The following is a 13,212-nucleotide window of genomic DNA, read 5'->3' on the forward strand; positions in this document are numbered from 1 at the left end:
GTGTTTTTGGACCCATATCAGTTGGTTCTAGGGGGCGTAGGGAGGGGGGCCCCAGCCAATTTAGCCTATAGCTAGTCCATTATGGCCTCTCCTCAACATCCCACTTGGCATGCAGAGCAAGTGGAGAAGCAGCCCCTTTGCCTTCAACTTCTCTCTCTAGCATCCAGCCTTCCTTGGTGGTAGTTATCCCAGCATTTTGCTGGCTGTTTGTAGCTCACTCCTGAGCATTATTTCCCATATTTTTTGGAAAATAATCAAGTGGGTTTTTGGCTGTACTTTCTGCTATTGATTTCCAGCCTTTAGTTTTCTCATTTTGCACGTGTGAGTGGGATTAGGGAGAGTTTCCAAGTTCCTTTGTCTATATTCCAGTAAGTTGGATTTCTGACAATGGAGCACCCAAACATATGTCTAAGTAAAAGGCTTGTTTCAAGGAGATGTGCAATGTTGAGGACAGTTCTTGGCTGTATAGGACAGCTCCTGGCTGTCCACAGGGAAGATGATGAGGTGCACAGCCTCTTGCAAATCACCAGAGATGCTGACATGGCACATGGGCCACATGGCAGCCTAGAGGTGCTGGTATGGCAAAACAGCCACAAGGCTGTGGGTAATGACATGGCAGAAGCCACATGTAAAGGTGCAGCCAGGTGGCACATCAGCACATGGCATGGCCGGCATTTGACGTGGCATCAGCCACATGTGAAGACTACCTCAACCTCGGCCTCAACGCCAGTTCTAAGTCAGCATCAAGTTGGCCTGATCGGCCTATTTACTGGTTGGACAGCCTACTTGAATATCCCTTGTGGGGCTGTATAAATGAGAGTTGCACTTGCACTTTTCACAAGTCACAACTGCCTCTTCCCTTGAAGAGTGCAAGGTTATTGAAATCTAGTAGAGGAGAGCGTGATTTCCCAAGATTGGTCTTTTGGTGGATCTTCAGTTTTCAGCCTCTATATATTCAGATATGCATTCTCTCTCTCTCTTTCTCTCTCCCTCTCTCTCCCCCCCCTCCCGCTCCTCCTCCGCTCCACTCCCACTCCTGCTCCACCTAAGCTCCTGCTCTTCCACCCCTACCACACTCCTGCGCCACTGCTCTGCTGCAGCTCCGCCCCCCGCTGGCCTCCTTGCTCTGCTCCTCTCTCGCCTGCCCACAGCTCCCCGCTCTGCTGCTCTGCCAACCTCCAACTCTCCCCGCTCTGCTGCTCCCACTCGCCCTGCAACCCCTCCACCCTGCTGCCCCTCTGCCTGGCTGCCGCTCTGCTCGTTCCCCACGGCTCCACCGCTTCTGCAGCTCCGGGTCACCATAGACGTAGGAGGCATTCAACTTCTTCTCATGCATTTTGTGCCCATTTTAAGGCATTCTTATGGGCATATGCCATGGAGGGGGAAGATAAGGGAAACATGGATGGTTTATTTGGATGTTTTCCCCTTGGTAGAGTATAATCCTAACTAGTTCAATACCCATGCTTTGCATGAGCATTCACTACAAGGCATAGGCCCTTTTTCGACGAAAATACCGATGCTTTTCACATTAATTTTTTTTTTTCACGAGCGCAAACGTCGTTGTAAAAGTCGCTAAAAGCGTCGGAAAAGAACCGTCGCTATATAGCGACACTGATAATTGTCGCTAAAAGCGTCGGAAAAGAACCGTCGCTTTTCCATTATCCCTATGAGACCCGCGATGCAGGCACGCTTGAGCAGAGGATATGCTTCATTTGCTAGACTAGAGAGGCAGTGCTTCCGCTCGCACTTTCAGGATCCACGGACCAAGGGGTTGCTTTTTGACTCCTTGGTCGGTTCAGCAGGGATGTACGGCAGCCCATGTTGGGGGCGAGACTTGTCGGGTACAGAGTGGGCCCGTGTGGAGCGTCTACAGGTTCTCATGTTATCACGGATGATTCGTGGTAAGCCATCTGTTCCTTACCAGATCATTCAGGCTGAGTTTTGGGTCACCCCCATTACAGCTAGATGTTGCATTTTAGGTCATCACGTATCTGTACCGAGTCAAGGAGTATGGGGATTACACCTCTGGGTGTAGGCTACCATGGCTAGCATTGTCCTCTTCTATGACACTTGCAGGTGGAGGGGACCGGAGGTGCTGGTATGCACGTACATAGAGATGGTTTGAGCGATTGGGGCTCCACATGGATAGAGTACCTCCCTTGCAATACAACATGGATGCTCTGTTTTCTCCCCTCCTATCACATGAGGTCAACCAAGTTATCCGTGAGGATCTATTATAGCTACACACATTTCGAACCTGTTTGGGACGGATTGAACTTTTAGTGAAGCTTAGCTTCTACAGAGATCGCTTCTTACATATCATAGCGGAGGGTTTCATTGACCCACCAGGATACACGTAGATTTACTTACCCCTCACTGGGGATCTTTCTTGGGATGTTCCGGGTCTCTTCACAGAGACTTCGTTTCGAGAGCGGCAGAGTAGAGCGACTACCCAAGGAGAGGCGCATATGCACAGTGTGTGACATGCAGGAGGTTGAGACAGAGGAGCACTTCATCTTCAGGTGTCCTGTTTACTATGAGATCCGAGGGCGTTTCTACTGCCTCTCAGAGATAGCTATGGGATTTTGGCCTGGTTCCTCTCCTACCCAGACCAACGATGTTTGGTAGGTGTCATTCATGAGGTACGTTTGAGAGACTATAGGTGACCATGGGATCCATAATGATTCAGAGCAATTTTGGAATTTGCTTCCTCAGATCTGCCCATCTGGAGATGCTTTCTTTGCCAGGTACTTTCCTCTCCATGCTGTCCACATGGCAGTCCATGTCGCAGCCCCATGATCCCATCTATTATCATATGGTCCATAACCCGACGCTTTCCTCATTTGGGGGCTCACAAGTGGGGAGGTGACCAACCCTAATCCAACACCCCCTCTCACGGACCCACATTGGTCCCCGTTGATGAAGATGCTCCAGTAGCTCATGTGTCATAGCCCTCTAGAACACTTTGGTGTTGTCATAGTCTTTTCCTGGCTTTTCAACCAGTGGCTCCTACTCCGCCAAGTCTGGTTCTGCACCAGTCTGGTACATAGGTCCTTCCAAGGTAGCACTTGATGGCATCACCACCTTTAGTCACAAACCCGGCTTCAAACTCGAATACTCCAGGTACCAACATCCTCCAACTGTCCCTCTCATGATGGGTGAACAGCATGAAGTCCTCCAGGCACCAAGCTCTCAGGGTCTGTTTCGACCCGTCCTCCGTCTGGCTAGGTCTGCAACCAAACAACATACTCGAGACAATATATCCCAATCATAAATCAAGATTACCTATAACGTGAAGCTCCATTTGTGGTTCTCTATTGTCCTCTTCTAAGTCATAGCCTCCGTCTTGACCCTGATTCCTCAGGTCCTGTCGAAGAATTCCCCTCTGTGTCAGCAACACCGGTCCGGCACCCAGATGGCTCCATGCACCCATCATTTTCCATCATCCTCACAAAAGCTTTTGACTCTTCTCTTGACTTATCCTCAATGTTGGACATCTTGACAGTAACACCGGGGTCCGTATACCTAATTTCAGTTTCACTCGTTGCAGATGCCACCAAGAAAGTTCCTCTATGATCACCAACTGAGCTGATTCCTCTGTCTCTTAAGTTGGCATCCTTCTTCCTTTGATCAAGCTTCTTCTTTTTGCAATCCTGATTCCTTCACAAAATGCCTTGGCTCATCACAATAGAAGCACTTCTTTCTTCTTTCTCTTCTTCTTGTTCTCTTCATCTGAAGAGTTCGCTCCTTTGTTAGACTTGGGCTTCCCTTTGCCAGACTTACCCTTGCCCTTTCCTTTGTTCCTGTCTCATCTGTATTCGTATCATCGTACTTCTTATTCTGAACTTCTTGTTGCAACAACAATGGAACCAGCTCCTCGAAAGTCACTGTCGTCGCCCTTTGCCTTGCAATCATTGTAGTCACAGCTCTGGGGGAGTATTCCCAGCAACATCACCTTCATCTTGGTGATGTGTTTATGTGTTGAGGATTCATCTCAACATCATGTGTTATCACATGTGCATAGCACTAACATATGGAGTGCTCAAAGGCACAAGGGTTGGAAACCCTAACCCTAACCCTAACCCTAACCCTAACCCTAAAGGGGTTTGTATATATTCTTTATCTTCAACTAATTTAGTGTATAGTTAGTCATTTGTGGTGTGCTCTCTAGTTGTGTCCTCTGTCCTCATCTCCATGCTTCTCCTCTCCTCTCTCCATATTTGTTGATGGTATTAGAGCATCCTTGCCTTCCATTGAGGCGTCGACATCCTCGTGAGAGATTGAGATATTGAGTGATTGAGAGTTCTCTTCTATTTGATAGAATTCCGTCCATTCTTCCGCGAGAATGAGTCTTAGAGGGAGATTTTGTTCTCCTTGTCTCGAGCGATTCTTGAGAGTTCTTTGGTGAGGATTCCTATCCATTTCTTTTAATTAGATCTCTTTTGGAGAGAGAGAGTTGTGTTTGGAGCTCAATTGTGAGGGACTCCAAGTCTCTCAGGTAAGTGTTTGCATATTTATCCTTCATATCTTCAGCATGCAAAGCTTCTTTACGTCGTAGCAAAGGCGGTCCAAGGTAACTCCTATCCACAACGACCTACTCGACATCAAACAAGCTAGGCACAGATGGTCTCAAGGCAATGACTTTTACAACTTCAACTTGGCCTACAACTGCACAGGAGCTTAAAGCAAAGACTCTACCACAAGCATATGCACATGCACCATCGATGACAAGCTGCAGCAAGTGGCAATAGTGAGAAAAGGCAGCTCTCCAACACTTACATCGTAAAAAATGCACTTGGCAGCATTCCGCTGTGCTACAACGACCTAGAGCTCACAACTGCTTCTACGACCCACAACCGCGCCTAACTTAGGCAACACACCCTTCAATGAGTCCATAGCGCCAGCCTACGACTTTAAAGCGGCTCTGCAGCATGAGCACACAAGGCTCAACTCCAGCAGCAACATTGCCACTCCAAGCTCGCTTATGACTCTCTAGCCAGCAAATAAACGCGTAGCAGCCCAAGCGACTCAACACACACTTACATGACAGCAGAGAAGGATGGAATAACAAACGAGCCAAGCAACGACTACTCCGACAGCACCTTCATCAACAACTGATCCTACAAGCGCCAGCCTCTTGGCCTTGAAAATTAGCTAGTCCACCGCCTTGCTCGGTTGATCCACCGACGACTACTACGCCACACACAACGTCGACGGAAGAACAAACAACATAAGCTAGCTCCAAATGCCTAAGACGACCCAACCACGTACTCGGAATGGCAAATGACTACCGTGACTCCGACCAACGGACGCTAAAGGACGCAACTCCCACAGCAACGATTCAACCCTCTACACACAACTCCCTACACACAGCTTTATGCGTCGACAGTCAACGAAGCTCCACGGACTTCCAGACCGAAATTCGAGATAATCTCGAAAGATTCTTGAATCTTATCCCTCAAGGGTGGTCACCTCTAAAAGTGACACGTGGCAATCCTACCACGTCATCATCTGAACAACTAGTAGCAGACTGCCACGTCATTATGCCCTATCTGCCACGTCAACATCCACGTGAGCATCTCCATGCAGCACCACCACATCATCACGATTGACATGTCAGCAATCCATCTTAGTAGGCCACGTCATCAGGCCACACCATCAACTGAGTCATCAAGTGCCACGTGGCACAGCCTCCCTGCAAGGCACACTTCTATCTTCACAAGCATCCTCAACACCTTCCATGTGCACATAGTTGCCACCTCAGCACAGTGCTCCACAAGCACACGTCTTGCCAGGCATAATTTTTTCACTCTGCATGCGAATCCACCTGCCACATCATCATTTCTCCTTTTTTGCCCCCCCACCTAGATTAAGCCGTATCTCTTGATCCATGAAATATTTGAGGGCACCTCAAAAAGAAAAATTGCTTGTTTCGCGCTCGTTACATCACGCACACATGTTGGTACTTGTATCACACTTTTTAGCCTCGGCATTAAATCTACATTGACTCATCTGACCCAGCACCTAAAAGGAACAAAAGGAAAAGAAACTATTCACTTCTTTTTATCGCTCGACGGTTGGTCTAGCTTTAGATTAGAGCAGATTAGATTGTCCATAGAGGAGACAACTCCAAAGCAGGCGATCGAAGCCATGCCAAAAGATTCTTGACTAGTTCCTACTTGAAGTTAGTCCCTACGCCCACATGTAGTTTCACATCATGACATGTCCTGAAACTTGACCGTCTACACATTAGTGACCAAATTTCAGAGTATTTAGAGGTATTGGCAGATTGTTCAGTGGGTAGATTGCACATCATTTCATCTTTGCACTCATATGCCTTCATTGTAAAGCCTTATTGGCTATTTTTTTAGCATTTGTGCACACTGTTTTCAGCCTTGTAAAGCCTCTTGGCTACTACCAGCATCATTTGCCACAAGCCTTGTAATAGATTGGAATATATTGCAGTTCTATCTTCACTAGCAGTTCAGATTGCATTTGATACAGATGGTGTTTGTGGTTGATTCAGACAGTGTTTTTCACAAGCACTTTGAGTACTATTTTGTACCATGTCTACCACTAGCAACCTCAATTTGGAGGCATCTGCTAAGTTAGAAAACTTCAATTACGGCACATGGACATAGTGAATGGAGACCATTCTTGTACTTCAAGACAAATGGGAGTATGTCGATAGGTCTACACCTTGTGCACCAGTAACAACTCCCACCATTGCTGCAGCACAAGCAGAAGAGTCTACACCTACACCAATGGTATCCACACCTGCAATAGATCCTGCCATTGTCCGAACACGGGCAGATTGGGATAAGAAAGACAAATATGCATATCTTTTGATTAAGCAAAATGTGCAAGATGTCATGCTTGGACAACTCAACATAGTGAAGACATCCAAAGAAGCATGGGATATGTTTGCAGCTTTTTATGAGTCTAAGGACACATCCATGATTCTCACACTGAAAAACTAGATTAACCAGAGTTTTCGCAACAACAATGAAACTGGTCATGCTTACGTACTTAGAATCAAGGACGACAACAATCAACTTGCAATAGCAGGAGAGGCTATGAATCTTGCAGAAATAGTTCAAGTCATTTTGAACGGACTAGGAGAGGGATACAAGGCTCTGGTCTAAAGTATTGCAATTCAAAGGCAATTTTCAACACTGGAAGAGCTACAGTCAGTGTTACGTGGTGAAGAACTCGAGACTCGGGCCATTTAAGCACGGAAATGTTATTCTAATGATCAAGCATTCACAGCCTCAGACATAGGTAGAGGTAGAGGTAGAAGCAGAGGCAGAGGCAGAGGCAGAGCATCTCAGAGAAAAGGTAATCATCATCAAAGTCAGCATTAACATCCAAGAGGAAATCATTCCAATCGAGGGAGATTTCAAGGAAGAGGGAATGTATCCACCACCAACGTGTCAAACATTCAGTGCAATTACTGTCACAAGTTTGGACACTATGAAAGAGATTGCCGCAGTATGACCAAGGAGGTCAATCTAGCAGCAATAGAGGGATTCATGGAAAAGGAAATCACCATGATGGACATTCAAGTCACAGTCATATGCCAAGAAGTCTAATAAGACGTATCTTGCAAGTGAGGATATGCAGAAGACTGGAACGGTGTACATTGACATTGATTGTGGATCCAAAGGAAATGCAACTATCAAGTTGAAGCAGATCAAGATCCTTGGTACATCGACAACGGTGCATTATCTCCTATGACAAAACATTAGGAATGGTTCATAGAGATGAAATCATTTGAAGGTCCGAAGAATGTTATCTACTCAGCAGATAACATACCAAAATCTAGTTTAAGGGAAAGGCATTGTCCCTATGAACAATTTCACTGGTATGAAAGGATCGGTGAAAGGTTTACTCTATGTTCCAAAAGCTCAGCAAGAACCTCTTGTTAGTTGGCAAATGACAGAACACATAAATACTTTTCTCAATGTTTACCTAAAGTTTACATGTAGCAACTAACAGGGTATGTTGAACTAGGGGAAGATCGTCAGGTTTGCCATCTAAATAAAAGTCTCTACAGCTTAAAGCAAGCACCTAGAAGTAGATATAGCATAATCGACAAGTATTTTGCTAATTTGGGATACATGAAATCCAATGCAAATCATACTGTCTACTACAAAGTTCAAGGGGAAGACATTACTATTGCACTTTTGTATGTAGATGATTTGATTATGCAGGAAGCAAGGATAGCTTCATTAACAAGCTGAAACAATTATCTGCAGAGTTTGACATGAAAGATCTTGGACTAATGGTCTTGGAATTAAATTGTGGAGAGACTCAGACAACACCTTCATGAGCTAGCAAAAATATGTGGACTGTCTCCTAAAGAAGTGTCGTGTGACAGATTGCAAGATTGCCGCCACTCCCATGGAGTAGAGTTTGAAACTTACAAAAGATCAAGAAAATCCTACAATCAATAACAAGTACTATCGGCAATGTCACCATGACGTGAATTTCTAAGTTTTAGGAATTTACAGTGATTGACCTGTCCTCAAAAATATTAAAATTGTAAAGGACACTTCAATGATATTAATTCCATGAGCCAAGGCAAAGGATTTGAAGGTTAGAGAGGGGTAAAAATTTAGTGACTTGCAGGGCAAGCAAAGGCAACTATTCTTGGCTCAAGTGGATTGGGGGATAAGCAAGGGCTGGTCCAATTCCATCTCAGTACAAAATCCCGTTTTTCCTTCTCCCCGGTTATCCACCAGGCAGGAGCCCTGGTAGGCCCTAGCTTGCAAAATTGCCTATTTCGGGAGCTGTTTAGCAAATTCACTCCTTGCTAGGGCCATACTGGGAGCCAGCTGCTGATTCACATCTTTCCAGGAAGCCACCAAGACAGGCATTTCTCTGTTTCGCACTTTCCCAGGGCTGTTTCAAGCTTCCGGGTTGGTCGCTTCTCTGCTTTGCATCTTCCCGAGGCTGTTTTGCTGATTCCACCTTGTCAGAGCATATTTGCTGATTCACAATTTGCGAGAAGCCCACTAGGCGAGTCGCCTTTCAATGTCACCTCTGTCTGGGCTATTCCAGGGTCTCCAAGCAGATTGTCCAGCTGTTTTGCACTTGCCAGAGGCCATCCAGGGCTTCCAGAATTGGATGAATTTCTCCAGCAGGCTTCCAAGGTTTCCAAACAGCTACCAAGTTCAGTCGCTCATCAGGATTGGACAACTAGGGATCATAGGACTGCTAGTGGGGAGACGATTTGCTATTTTCCTCTTGCCTAGGGCTGGCCTTGTTGATTTCTCCTACCAGAGTGCTAGAGAACTGCTCCAGAGAGACTCGCCTTCTTGCTTGATGCTATTCCAGGGTTCCTAGAGCCTCCAGATCAATCGACTGCTTCCGAGAAGCTTTCCTATGCCTTAGAACCTGCAGATCCTATTGCTTTGTTGGAGCTAGTCTTTCTGTGTGCCAAGAACAGCCAGGGTTGGTTGTTTGGCTGGTGTTTGTCATGCGGGGACTCCCTTGAATTGTATGAGAGCTGCCAGGATAGGCTTGGTTGATTTCTTTCTTGCTAGGACTCCTTTGAAGGTAATGAGAGCTGCCAGGTTAGAACTATCAACCAGAATTGGAAGAAAGGCTGCCATGGATATTGCAGTCGATTGGGATGCCTTTGTGAGATCGAAACTGATGCATAGTAGGACGGAAGTGTGAAGATAGTGGGAGAGAGGAAAGGAGTTTCACTTGCGGCTTTCTTGGGGCTTTCTCACATACACAATGGGGGAATACACACACAGGTGGAGGTTGAAAACAATTTTTCTCTTCTTAGTTGTGTAAGCCAAAAGAACTCTAGTACAAAGAAATAGAAGAACCCTATATGTGGGTCTCAAACCAAACTCAACTAACTAAGGTGGCATACTAATTGAGCCACGAACTAGAGTAGATAAGGATAGCTGTCATCCAGCTATTATTCATGGGCGGTGTACCAACTGCATTTGCAGCTAACAAGTCGGTGACATAAATGCACAACGGTCACCCTGGCATATCGCGAGTGGAGCTCGATATCTCAACACTCTCCCTCGAGATCAATCCCAATTCCTGCACACCAAGCAGGTCTCTGAATTTGCGCAGCTTGTCTGCGCCTAATGCCTTCGTGAATATGTCAGCTACCTGATCCTCTGTGTTGACATAAACTAGATCAATAAGACCTAGTAAAACCTTCTCCCGCACATAGTGATAATGTACCTCAATGTGCTTTGTTCTAGCATGATAGACTGGGTTATTTGCCAAGTGTATACTGCTCATGTTGTCACAATAAATGACAACTGGCCCATCTGTAGACTGATGCATATCATAAAGTAGCTTATGCAACTAAGCTACCTCACATGCAGCCATTGCTGCACCCCTGTACTCAGCCTCTGTGCTCGACAAGGCAATTGTAGGCTGTTTCTTGCTGCTCCAAGTGACTGCAGCACTCCCAAAAGAGAATACATATCCACTGGTAGATCGTCTATGAGAAATACTACCAGCCCAATCAGCATCAGTGTATCCATGTAACTGTATGTGAACCCCAGCCTCATAAAATAGTCCATACTGCAATGTGGACTTCACATACCTGAGTATGCGTCTAGCCGCATCCAAATGCAGTTTCCTTGGAGCCTGCATAAACTGACTTACCAATCCAACAGCATAGCTTAAATCTGGCCTGGTAATAGTCATATAAATCAAACTTCCTACTATGCGTCTGTACATAGTAGGGTCTTCCAGAAGCTCACCTGCATTTGTGCTCAGCTTCACATTCTGCTCCAAAGGAACTGAAATAGGCTTACAACCCGTCATCCCATATTTGGACAGCATGTCCAATCCATACTGCCTCTGCAAGAGCTGTATCCCACTTGGTGATCTAATCACCTCAATGCCCAAGAAATAACGCAGCTCTCCCAAATCCTTCATCTCAAACTTTTGCTTCGATAGCATTTTCACATGAAGGATATCTTCATCACTATCACCTCTGATGATCAAATCATCAACATAAATGACAAGCAGCATAATACCTTTCTCTGTTTTTCTCACATAGAGTGAGAAATCTGCCTTGGAAATCTGAAAGCCAATAGTGACAAGATACTGTTCTATCTTGTCAGACCATGCTCTAGGTGCTTGCTTCAAGCCATACAAGGCTTTCTTCAACTTGCAAACAAACTCAGGATGAATAGCATGAACATAACCTGGTGGCTGCTCCATAAAGACCTCTTCTTGCAAATCACCATGCAAGAAGGCATTCTTTACATCCATCTGATGTAAAGACCGTCCCTTTGATGCAGCCATAGCATTGACTGCTCTTACAGTTGCCATCCTTGCAACCGGACTGAATGTTTCTTCATAATCAATGCCATATGTCTATGCATACCCCTTGACAACTAATCTTGCCTTGTATTTGTTCACAGAACCATCTGCATTGTGCTTGATCTTATAAACCCACTTACAGCCAATTGCATTCTTGTCTTTAGGCAAAGGCACCGATTCCCATGTAGCATTTGCTTCCAAGGCATCCATTTCTTCATCCATGGCTTTCTCCCATTTTTCATTTCCCATGGCTTGCTCAAAAGAAGTGGGTTCTGGTTCTTGTATTACTTTTGTAGGCCATCTTTTGGTGGTTCTAGTGATGCCCTATAGGCCATGGTATGTGCCTTGTAGGCATAAGTGTAGGCACTTATTGTGTTAGTGCCTTCTATGCCACATAGGACACTTAGTCCTATGTGACACCTAGGACACTTAGTCCTAGGCTTAGATACAAGTACTTTGTACTTGTGTTTATGAACCTTATCTATCAATCTAAGTTGACGTGACTTCTTCTTCGACTCGTCCTGTACTGCACACACTCTCTCTCTCTTCGTTTAGTATCTACAGTGGTATCAGAGTCAGAGTGGGTATTGCTCTAGCCTTCCAGCTCTCCTCAGCCCCGAGTACTCCATTGCTCATTGGAGAGTTTTCTGCCCTGCTGGTCGACACACTCCCAGATCTGGTTCGAGGCCCTTCATCGCTATTTGCTCCATCGTACCTTCAGTGATACCTGCGCTATACCTGCGCGCTGCATCGCTGTACTGTATTCCTGCTTCACCGTACCTTCCGTACGTATTCCGTACTCTGCGTCATAACTTACCTTCAGTGGTAGTTCGCCGTACGTACGGTGAGTAGTTCGCCATACGCCGTACGTGCAGTGTGCCATCGTACTTCCATACAAGCGTTAAGTACTTTGCCGTACTACCTTTTGTACCTTATTTAATACTCCCGCCGTACGGAATAAGTATCTGCGATAGCCGTACGCTCTTCTCCGTACAAGTGTACTCGCACCGTACCTGCTTTGTATAGGTTTATCTGCTCCGTACGTTCACCTGCAGATCAGCTGTCGTACAACTTGTACTTGCATTCCGTACACGTGTACTTTGAGAACAACTGACCGTACAGCTTATACCTGCTCCGAGTGTTTTGTACAATTTCGAAGTGCGAATTTACTTTCAGTGGTATCTACATTTGCAATTTGGGGCTTTTGCAGGACATTGCAAAATTTGGGGCTTTCACACATTTGCCCTCTTTTTGGCCTATTTGCCCTAAATAAATTTGGGGCTTTTGCCAAATTTGCGGTTTTTGCATCAGATTGCAGTACATTGGGTCAGATTGCAGGACATTCATTTACATTTGCAGGACATTGAGTCAGATTTGCATACATTGGGTCACATTTGCGAAATTTCTGCAAGATTTGGGGCTTTTCTGAATTTGCCCTCTTTTTGGCCTATTTGACCTCAATAAATTTGGGGCTTTTGCCAAATTTGCTGTTTTTGCAGTGAACATTGCCTGTCACAGTCACATTTGGGTCAGATCTACATTTGCCCTTTGATTTGGGTCAGAAATTTGTAGATATTTGCTGTCATTTTTGGGACAGCCAGCTTATTGCAGTGATAGCCTTGAGGCTTTTGGGTTTTCAGGTCTTTTACAAGTTATCACAGTTGCTATGGCTGGGAACAATCAAGATTTATTTGGAGTTCTTCGTGAAGATGATAAGTTGGATGGCACCAACTATCCGATGTGGTCTTATCTCATGAAACATATTCTTGTTGCAAAGCATTTGTGGAATATTGTTTCTGGGGTTGATCTGAGGCCAGCCAATCCTTCAGTGGCTGTTTCTACTGCTACACCTTCTGCAGGTGGTACTTCTCCTGATGTCTCTTCCTCTAGCACTCCTGC

The 13,212-nt window shown here is 45.5% G+C and overlaps 1 protein-coding gene across 1 annotated transcript in view; it reads left to right on the forward strand.

The window, feature by feature from the left end:
• Positions 1-13,212, forward strand: part of LOC147884597 (uncharacterized) — a 186,339-nt gene that overhangs the window by 27,361 nt on the left and 145,766 nt on the right. The gene's annotated exons all lie outside the window — the stretch shown is intronic.

Source organism: Dipteris shenzhenensis, chromosome 26, assembly GCF_047967505.1.
Source record: "Dipteris shenzhenensis isolate YYH24624 ecotype China chromosome 26, Dip_SZ_1.0, whole genome shotgun sequence".
In the NCBI taxonomy this organism is placed as follows: Eukaryota; Viridiplantae; Streptophyta; class Polypodiopsida; order Gleicheniales; family Dipteridaceae; genus Dipteris; species Dipteris shenzhenensis.